Raw genomic sequence first — 11,768 nt, forward strand, 5'->3', positions numbered from 1 at the left:
TCTTCTACGCTTGGTTTCTCCAAGAATTCGACTGGTACTAGACCCAGTGTCTCCGTTTCCCCAGAGGTGGCGAGCTTGGCAAGAGCATCTGCATTAGCATTCTGCTCCCGAGGTATCTGCTCGACCGCGCCTCGTTCAAACGCGGACAGCTCAGATTTCACCTTTGCCAGATAGGCGGCCATCTTGGGTCCCCGTGCTTGATATTCGCCCAGAACCTGGTTCACCACGAGCTGGGAGTCACTGAAACACTGGACGGAGCTCGCCTTCAACTCCTGAGCTGTCCTCAGTCCCGCGAGCAAAGCTTCCTATTCGGCTTCGTTGTTGGAGGCTTTGAATCCGAATCTCAGTGCCGAGTGGAATCTATGTCCCTCGGGGGATATCAAAATGATTCCAGCTCCGGAGCCATTTTCATTGGACGAACCATCTACAAAGACCCTCCACGAAGCCTGGGGCAAGCTGATTTGGGGTGAGTTTTCTGCGGGATCTTCCTGGAATCCCGTGTACTCTGCCATGAAATCGGCCAGGGCCTGACTTTTTATAGCAATTCGCGGAGTGTATAGTATCTCGAACTGACTGAGTTCGATGGTCCACTTTAACAAACGCCCCGATGCTTCAGGTTTTTGCAAAACCTGCCTTAAAGGTTGATCAGTCATTACGCGAATCGAGTGGGACTGGAAGTACAGCCTGAGCTTTCGCGAGGCCGTGATAAGGCATAACGCCAATTTCTCCATCAGCGGGTATCGGGATTCAGCCCCGAGAAGTCTCTTGCTGATGTAGTAGACTGGTTTCTGAACTTGGTCCTCTTCTCGTACCAGTACGGCACTAGCTGCGTCCTCAGTGACAGCCAGGTAGAGAAAAAGAGGCTCTCCTGCCTTGGGTTTGGATAGCACAGGCGGCTCAGCCAGATGTGCCTTCAGGTCGAGGAATGCGCTTTCGCATTCTACTGTCCATTCAAACTTTTTGTTTCCTCGGAGGAGGTTTTAGAAGGGCAAACACTTATCGGTGGACTTGGAAATAAACCGATTGAGGGCTACCACTCTTCCTGTCAGGCCTTGGACATCTTTTCGTGACCTGGGCGAAGGAAGCTCGAGCAATGATCTGATCTTGTCGGGGTTTGCCTCGATTCCTCGGGTATTGACTATGAACCCCAGGAATTTCCCCGATGCGACTCCAAAAGTGAATTTCTGTGGATTGAGCCTCATGCCATATTCCTGTAGTATCTTACAACATTCTTCCAGGTCAGAGACATGGTTATCGGCAGTCTTCGACTTGACTAGCATGTCATCAATGTACACTTCCATGTTCTTCCCGATCTGGTCCACGAACATTCTATTGGCTAGCCTTTGGTAGGTAGCTTTGGCGTTCTTCAGACCGAACGACATGACCTTGTAACAATAGACGTTAGTTGGGGTCATGAAACTGGTGTGTTCCTGGTCCGCTGGATTCATCGCAATCTGATTGTAGCCTGAGTACGCGTCCATAAAGGACATGAGCTCGTGCCCCGCCGTGGCATCCACCAACTGGTCGATCCTGGGCAATGGGAAGCAATCCTTGGGGCAGGCTTTATTCAGGTCGGAGAAATCGATGCAGGTCCGCCATTTCCCGTTAGGCTTTAGGACCAGCACGGGGTTGGCAACCCATATTGGAAACTTGGCTTCACGGATAAACCTGCATTTCTTGAGCCGGGATACCTCTTCCTCTAGGGCTTCAGCTCGAGTTGTTCCTAAACGCCTTTGCTTCTGGGACTTGGCAGGAACGCTTTTATCCAGATGAAGTGTGTGCATGATGACACTCGGGCTAATTCCCACCATGTCCTCGTGCGACCATGCGAATACATCCAAGTTATCCTGCAGAAACGTAGTCAGCTCCGCCTTCCTCTTGCTACAGAGGTTTTTCCCGAGCTTGACCTTCCGGCAAGGGTTCTGTGGATCGATACTCACCTCCTCGAGCTCCTCAATAGCCTGGAGCTCAGATCTGTCCTCGCCTATTCGGGGGTCAATGTCCTCACTTAAGACGACATTTTCCTCCTCGGCGCTTTGAGGTTTTTCAATCTCAGGATCAGCTAAGGGTTCATGAGATTCCTCTTCACCTTGAATGGCCATCGCCAGCTACCCGGGTTTAGATTTTCCCTTCATGGAAATGCTGTAGCATTCCCTGGCAGCGAGCTGATCGCCCTGGATAGTGCAGATTCCCGTTGAAGTAAGGAACTTCATTGCGAGGTGGCGAATGGACGTGACGGCCTCGAAGGCTATGAGCATAGGTCGGCCCAAAATGGCGTTGTAGGCAGCGGAGCAGTCAATGACCACAAACTTGAGGAGTTTGGAGACTGTCTGAGACCCTTCACCTAGGGTGATCACTAACTTGATCGTCCCTATCGTTGTTGATCCTTCTCCCGAAAAACCATACAACATCATGGAGGTTGCCTTCAGCTCGGCGACAGTCAGAGGATCATTGTGAGGGAACTGGACATGGCCCGCATCTTCCTCCGTAAAAATGATTGGTTGCCTTTCCAATCGTTGTTGCTTTGACTGACGTTATTCCGGAACGAACTCCACTCTGTTATGAGACTTTAGTTCATTCACGTATCTCTTCTGGGCGCCTCTGCTCGTGTCGGCCATGTGCGGACCTCCAGAGATGGTGGATATCTCCCCTCCTACCACAGGGGGAGGGACATCCTGATCTAACTGAGACCCGGGCTGACTGGCCGGGACTTCCGGAGCAGGTCGGTTTGCTGGAACCCTGTTCCGTGCGTATTGAGCCAAGGGGCCGGCTCGGATGAGAGTCTCGATCTCGTCTTTTAGATGTCTGCAATCGTCGGTATTTTGGCCGACGTCGTTATGAAAACGGCAAAACTTAGAAGTGTCTCTCTTCCCCTTGTGGTGTTTTAATGGCTCCGGCCTCTTCCAAGGGACTCGAGTAGAGTTGGCTATGAAGATATTCTCCCTAGACTGGGTTAGCTCGGTGTAAGTCGCGAAGACAGGCTTAAACTTGTCTATGGATTTGTTCTTCTTTTGGCCGCGCGGACTGTTTTCGCCATTTCCCTTTCTTTTGCCTCCACCGGGCTGGTTGTTCTGTGTGACGTTTTGGGTCGCTGCCACGACCTCCGTCCCCACTCCAGCGGGCTGCTCGGGGACCTGGTTGGTTCCCGCAGCTGAAGCTTCGGCTTCCTCCAAGTTTATCCATTCTTGGGCCCTGTTAAGGAATTCGTTAACCGAGCCGACTCCCTTCCTTTGTATATCCTTCCAGAGGTCTCCTCCAACGAGGATTCCAGTTCTCATGGTCATGAGCTTGGAGCTATCATCCGCGTCCCTGGCTCGAGCAGCAACATTCGCGAATCTGCTCAGATAGGCCTTCAGAGTCTCACTGGGCTGCTGCCTCACGTTAGCCAGGGAGTCAGCCTGAACACGGGCGGCCTGAGAGGCTCAGAATGCCCTTTTGAAGTCAGCTGAGAAGGTCTTCCAGGAACTGATTGACTGTCTTTTACTTTGCTTGAACCACTGCCTGGCAGGTCCAGTCAGTGTGGAAGGGAAGATTAAACATCTCAGCTCGGGGCCAATGTTATGAGCCATCATCAGGGTGTTGAACATCCCTAGATGGTCCGATGGGTCTCCGTCCCCATTGAACTTTGACAAGTGAGGCATACGGAAACCAGATAGGTACGCCGTTGCTGCTATAATGGGGGCGAAGAGTTCCATCTCGTCCCCTGAATCATATTCGTCTTTTTCTTTTTCTGATAGGAGCTTCCTCATCAGCTCCTCCATCTGAGTCAAGCGCTCGAGGGTTTGGTCCTGATGTCCTTGGTTATTCCGAGGCTGTTCAACAGCTCCAGATCCATTGTACATATTTGGTGGGTTATTGCCCCTCCTATCTTGAGATAGGTTATTTGGGACATTCCCTCCGTTACGTACTTCAGACAGAGCCCCCCTTGAGCGAGCATGGTCATCTCCTCCTGCTTGTTCCCCTCTATGAGAGTTGAGGCGATCTCGCAGGTCGCCTCCCTGGGTGGTTTGATGACTTTGCGCCAAACTCAGACGCTGGCGCAGGTCTCCCCCAGAGAGATCACTCCGGCGACTGCCGGTCCAATGGCTCCTGCTAAATAGGCTTGTAGTCTGCCTCTGGTGCTGAGGATCTGGGCTTTCCCTCGGCGCCCTGCTACGCCGAGAAGGTCCTGCCGATGGCGGATTTCTCCTACTACTCCCATAGGCTGGGATGTCTCGGACGGGCCGAGGAGGAGACGGATATCTAATTGGAGAAGGAGGATGCCTGACTGGAGAGGCTATCCTAGTTCTGTCAGGACGGATCAAGTTTGGTGGGGGCCTTTCGGCCCTGCCAACCTGCTGGTCCCACGCCTGGCGATCTGGACGAGGCGCAGGATGGTTGTTGGGAACGGGCTGATGTCGTGAGCCCGCTCCGGATCTCCTTCGAGAATTTCCTTGAGCTCCTCTGGGCATCCTCGAGGATGGTTGGGAGCTAGGAGTCGACGTCCTGACCGAACGGCTATACTGCTGTTGTTCGGCTCTAGGCATTCCTCTGAAGTCTGCCTCTCGATGGTGTGATGAAGGGGTGGAGTTGGCTGCTGGAAGTCTGTCCGAAGGGCTATGCCTGGACCGATTACCCCGACGAGACTTAGGAGCCTCACCTTGCCTCTCTCCGACGTTAGCGTCGGTTGTGAAAGGGGGTAGTCGGGCCAGCATATCCTTAATTTGTTGGCTAGCTGTTGCTAACTGGCTCCTCGGCTGAGCGTTCTCCATCTCCACCGCAGTATAATAACATGGGTTCAGATTAGGCGGTCGAGGCACCGAACTACTAGTATCATCTTGGCCCGCCGGCTGCTTTCCTGGCCACTGCTGGACTTCAGGAACTTGTTCACCAGGGATGGCAGTATGATGAGTCTCCTGCCCATCATGTTGTTCTGTCTCGTTACCGTGCCTGGATCGAGTTGTCACCATAGTTGGATGTATGCAACAGCACTAATCGAACTTGCTCTCAATGAAAGCACCAAACTGTTGACGCGGTTCTTCGCCAACAGGTAATTAAGAAATGAAGAGAAAGGGATTAGTGCTAAATGTGAACCGAAACAGATATAAGATCTTAGAAAAGGAAAGAGGTGACACAAGACACGTTTTTTGAGTGGTTCAAAGGTTAAAATCCTTCTACTCCACTAGTCAGTATTATTGCTCTATACTGGATATTTGATTACAGGGCCTTTTTTACAATAAAGAATTCAACCCTTATTAAGTCTCAGGGTCTCCATATTTATAGGAGAAGGCACCTGGGAGTTGGTAAGAAGGTCATCCCGTGACCCTCTTATCTATCACATCAACTCTGTGACATTCATGATTAATTCCTAAACCTGACACATAAGTATGGTCAAATCGATAGGTAAAGGGATAATGGGCCGCACGGCCCAACCCAGTCGTGGGTCTCTGAATACGCACGTTCCTGCTGCGTGTCCGAGAAGTCAGGGGCATATCAGACACGTGATGTCTGATATATGCACGTTTACCTTGCGTGTGTTGACTTTACAAAGGGTCATAGCCTTCATACTCAGTTCGTACCGCGAGCTGGATACCTAACTCGACCATAGGCCTTCAGAATCCGGGGTCAAGTCTTGTGCAATCTTGGCGAACCCTTGAGTTTCCTCGAGCTAAGGAGGTACAACCTAATGACGGAAGCTCCGGTCTGTGGGACGTCCACGAGATAATTATGATTAGGCCGCAGCTCGGCTCACTAATCAGCCCGTGGGAAAAACAGAGCGCACAAAAGATTATGTATTTTCTTGAATTGTATGGGAAATTTGTGGGAAGATCTAGAGAATAGAAAAGAAAAAATATAGGCTATGGTGTGATTTAAGCTTAAATATTCATTTTTCATCTACCTTTAACCTTAGCCTTACATTACAAGCTTTTAATGACCTTTTGATTATTGATTATGTATGTTTACATTAGTGGAGAACAATTGGTTAATATCTATGGAGTGGATTTTTTTCAAGAAAATATTATTATAGATGAGACTTTAAAACATATTATGGCATTTATAAATTGATTCGAATGTTTGTGTTTTGCTAAGTTTGATTGTGTATAATCATAAAGAGATCAAGTTTAAGTGGTGAATGGGTATTGAGTTGAAATTCTAAGGAATGTGGAATTCAGATTTTTCTTATGACGTATTTGTTTGATCAATTTTTGAGACAAATAACGCTTTCGAAAAAACCATTGCTTATGTGTTTAGTTTTTATTTTGTTTGCTCGAGCACGAGCAAATGTCAAGTGTGGGGGAATTTGATAAGAACTGAATTTGTCTATTTTTAATTCATTATTCTTCTATTATTATGCACTTGATTATTTATTTATATATGTTTAATTAGTTTATTTTGTATTTTTAGGATTTTCAAGACATTTGGGTGAAAGTGAATAAATTTGGGATGTTTTACAAGCAATGGTTAAGCTCGGAATTACAAGTATGAAACTTTACATTTGATTTTGATAACTTTCCAATACTTTTTTTAGAAATATACCTAGAAATAAAAGTTTTATATCTTTTTCTTAGCTTTCTATATCTTTCTGAATCGTCCAATTCCGAGTTATATCGAGGAAGTTATGCTTAAAATACTTTCGGCCACTACAGCAGAAGAAAACCAAAAAACGGGAAAACTTGCTACGGTCGCGGCCTGGGACATTGCTGGTCGCGGCTTGGGGGACAGAACGTAGTGACTGCGGCCAGCAATGTCCCAGGCAGCGGCCGGAGCCCGATTTTCTGGAAAATACATTTTTCTAGTGGCCGCGGTCGGCGATCAATTTTTCCTTAAATTTTAAGTTTTAAATGTAATTTTTAGGGGCTATAAAAAGGATTAGGGTTAACTTTTATTAAAACTTTGGATTGCGATTTTTAGAGGCTAGAGCAGCAGAGGAGGAGGAAAAAACATCATCATCTATATTCTTCAGTCTAGTTTTTCTTTCTTCTCAAAACTATTTTATTTTCATTGAATATTTATGTTTATGAATATGAATATGATTATGAAGTAGTTTTCTTTACAGTTAAGGGTTATTTCAAAACCTTAGACATGAGATCTTGAATGCATTGATGAATTTTATTCCTTTTATTCACTCGTATTAAATTGCTTCTATTTTTCTATTTGAATGTCATGGATCTTGTAAAATCTTGTTTAGATGGCCACTAATTAAGGTTTTGCATTGTTCAACTATCATCTTAGGATTTCTATTCACCTAATAGTTTAGGATTCTAAGTAAAGTGATAAATTGCAATTAAGGTATTGTGACAGGTATTTTAATTGTGATGAGAAATAGAACCTAGGTTAAATGAATTGCATGCTTAATGAATTTGTTGCCTAGATTAACCTGTTTCTAGAAAGTGTCATGCTTTTACTAGGTTAAATATATTGCATGCTTAATGAGTTTATTGCTGGGTAAAAAGGGTTAATTAAGAGCGCTTAGCTTTAATTAATTATATTAGGGAAACTGGAATAATTGACTGCTTAAGTGTTATCTGCGGGGTTAATAGTTTAATTGGGAATAGGGAATATTATTCATCATTGTTGATAGATTGATTGTTGAAGTGGAGAGTAATTCTTGACTATTTCTTTAATATCGTTATGTCCTTAGTTATTAAATCATTGATATTTATTTCATTTTATGTTTTCAGATATTAAAACTAAAACCCTTTTTTTTTAATTTCAGTCTAGTATTATTTTGAATAATAATTTGATCATAGTCCTCGTGGGTTCGACCCTTATTTACCACTATATTGAAGTAGCTGGAGTAAGTGAATAAAAATATATATATTTAAATTTGATACGGCATACGACACGCATCACTCTCCCGAGCCGGGTACAAGTCCCCGCTGTGACTATTTCGCTAAACCGCTCACTAGGATCGCCTTGAGTCACCAGCTGCAAATATATCCACATAGTAATGTGGTCTCAACAATTTATCACAAATAATTACATTTATGCCCTCAACGGGCCAAAATTACAAATATGCCCCTATAAGCTAAGTAGGGCCTACATGTATACTAATACTCATAATCACGCATCTCATATATCCAAATAATCATATAAGCATGCTTATCACATAATCATGTATTTAATCATTTAAATCACACATAAACCAATTATGTCATCCCGACACACTAATCAATGCCCTTAAGCCTTAATAGTAATTTTGGGTCGTTACAAGTTCTCACTGTAGTCAACCTTATCAATAAGATTCCATCTTTAATCACTTCAGGTTTGTCTCCTTTTGAAAAACTATATGGACACATCCCTGATTATTCTTCTTTGAGAGTCTTCGGTTCTACGTGCTTTGTTCTTCGTCCTAGTGTAGAGCGTACAAAACTGTCATCACGCTCTGCACTTTGTGTGTTCCTTGGTTATGGTGATGGCCAAAAAGGATAACGTTGTTTTGATCCAACTTCTCAAAAATTATATGTATCTTGCCATGTTGTTTTTCTTGAGCATATACCATTCTTTTCTATTCCTGGCACTACTCACAACTTGACCAAATCAGATCTTATTAATATTGATCTTTTTTGTGAGCATACAAGTACCTCTTCTCCTCAAGTTCCTCAAATTGTAGAGTCTGAATCTTCTCCTGTTCCTATAGTCCATTTTCCACTTCATTACTCTCGCAGGTCTTGAGCTATTGATACTAGTATTTCGCAGGCTGACATTTTTGAAACACCTCCGCCTACAGCTGTTCTAGATCCTTCTGATATTGTGGATCCTCCTCGCTATCCTTAGCACACTCGTAAGTCTACTAAACTACCACATTTTGTTTATTCATCTTATTATACTCCTTTTACTTTGTTTTTAGCATCAATTCATTGTCTTTCTAAGCCTTTATCCTATAAAGAAGCGGTTACTGGCCCTCTTTGGCAACATGCTATGAATGAGGAACTTTCAGCTTTGCACATGACAGATACTTGGGATTTGGTATCTTTACCTCCTGGTAAACATACAATTGGTTCTCATTGGGTCTATAAAATCAAGACCAAGTCTGATGGGTCTGTTGAACGCTACAAAGCTAGATTGGTGGCTAAGGGATTTTCTCAACAGTATGGTATGGACTTTGTAACGCCCCAAACTCCAGGGACCGTTACGGTGTGCCTTGTAAACAGTGCTAAACTCGCTAATCGAGTCATTTGGCCAAAATCGTGAACTAAGTATGATTAGCGGTTTAGGGATTAAAAACTTTGGTTAGGATGTAACGTTTCACTAGAACATTTAATTTATACATTGGGATCCCGAAAATAAGTCTCAGAGTTTATTACAGAAAATATTTACAACAGGCCGTTCTAAGCGGCAAAACAGGGTTCAACCCTAGTTCCACTTTAAACCTCGGCCGTGGCAGACGAGCAGCTGCATATGTACACGTCATCACCTAAGCTCTCCAGCTCAAGGATGGTCCAGCTTCCTCTTGCCTTTACCTGCACCACGTAGCACCCGTGAGCCGAAGCCCAGCAAGAAAACACAATAAAGCATGATATAATATCAACAACGATCATAATAACCATTCAGGACTATCAGTCCAAACAAATAGGTGACAATAGCCAAAAGTCACAATACTGAGCATCGCTCCTTCTAGCCATGTGACGATAGGGTCACCAGGGCTTAACTGACAAGTGATCCTTTCATAAGTTTGATTAGGACAGGTGCATGGTGAATGGTCACCAACATAACCTTCCTCCCGACCCTAGAGTCGTGCAATGGACGGCGTCCCTTGGCCATGTGACAAACAGTCACCGGGGTCATATACCTTGGCCATAAACATCTGGTCGTAGACCAGGCAAGCGCTTAATAGTTCTTCGACCTTAGGGTCGGTCTGGCATTAATGCCATAGAGCCATTCAATGCATAATTCTTGACTTAAGCTTGATTAGGACAGGTGCAAGGTGATTAGTCACCAACATAACCTTCCTCACGACTCTAGAGTCGAAACTATGGACAACGTCCCTTAGCCATGTGACAACAGTCACCGGGGTCATATACCTTGGCTATAGTCATCTGGTCGTAACCAGGCAAGCGCTTATAAGTTCTTCGACCTTAAGGTCGGTCCCGCATTAATGCTATAGAGCTATTCAATGCGTGATCATCGACTTTAGAGTCGGTCCCTGACTAGTCAGTGTCGATCACAAGTAAGACATGCCACCAATCATATATCACATGTTCAATATCCATAAACAAGGTATTTAGCATGCTTACTAGCAGATACCAGTACAGTTAGGACCATGCACAACCACAGAGGCTCAAGCTCTGAACAATATCATACCCAGTATACAAAGCATGTCCTAATCACATGTTTCTCAGGCATCATACGTCATATATCCAGCAATCCAACATGCACCAATAACAGCCATGCATGTCACATTTAATAGTCAACCAACATGCATCAAGAATAGTCATGCATGTCATACATAATAATCAACCAACATGCATCAATAACAGCCATGCATGTCCTACATATACACAGGGTGCAGTTTTCTTACCTCAAAGCCGAGCTAGAACGATTAAAAGAACGACCCTTGAGAACGATCAACTTTTAGTCCTTTAGCGGTCACCTAGTCATAACCAAATATAAGGTATCATTAATAAAAATGATAACTGAGGGTTCCCAAACCAAATCCCAGCCCCCGAGACCTCAAATACTACCCAACCGGGTACTAGGTCCAACCCCGAGGCCTATGGTAAGAATCCCTAAGCTAAAAACCACTTTTTAGCAAATTTGGCCTTATGGGCCGCGGCCCCCAAAAGCTGTGCCGCGGCACGCCTCCAAACCCCATTTGCCAGACGAGCATGGGCCGCGGCACGCAAAAGCCGTGCCGCGGCACCGAGCCCAGTTCAGCCTAAAACCAGCACGCGAACTCAGAATTGCCCCTGCGTTTTCCCTTAGAACCAGCCCCTCAAATTAGCCCAAAACCCCTTCCAAACACTCATTCAAACCTCTAGACACTACCCATAACCTCCCCTCATCAAAACCCAATCTAATCACCCATCAAAACCCCTTTGAATCCAAACTTCTCACAAGAATCAAAAGCTGAAAACCAAAACTTGAAAACAGAGCACACCTGAATTCATTGGCTAGAACTCACCTTAAACACAGTTTTGAATCCCCTTTGATGATTGCTACAGGTTCCCTAGCTGCCACCTTTGATTTCCAAGCTTAACTTCTTGATTTGGGCTCTCAAAATTCAAAGAAAAGAGAAGGGGAAATCTTGTACGGGAGAGAGAGGAAGAGAGGATGAGGATGGCTCTGTTTTTTACTCTGTTTTCTACAGCCCTTTATGTCATATATATCCCTAGGGCCAAAAGACCAAAATACCCCTGAGCCAAATAAACCCCTCTAAAGTCTTCCGAGGGTAAAACCGTCCTTTCTCGCCTAACTCGTTAATTATAATTAACGCTCTCCAATTCCCGATATTCTCAATATCCTCAAACACCAATAATTCACATCTCATTGCCCTTTAATTCTCGGTAATGTTCTAATCATTAAATTCACCCCGAGACTCACCCCGAGCCCCGAACTTAAACCCGTTATGACTAGACCGAACACTTACACCTCATGATCGTCTCGTGTCGATAGCTCGAGCCAATCCACCTTATAATGTGGCTAGATTAATTAATCTCAATCATGCACCCAAAATATACAATTACGCCCACAGTGACCAAATTACCAAATTACCCTCATAATTAACATATGAGCCTATATGCATGCATTCACCATCATATAATAATATAATTCACATAAACATGCAT

Source organism: Humulus lupulus, chromosome 1, assembly GCF_963169125.1.
Source record: "Humulus lupulus chromosome 1, drHumLupu1.1, whole genome shotgun sequence".
NCBI classification, from domain to species: Eukaryota; Viridiplantae; Streptophyta; class Magnoliopsida; order Rosales; family Cannabaceae; genus Humulus; species Humulus lupulus.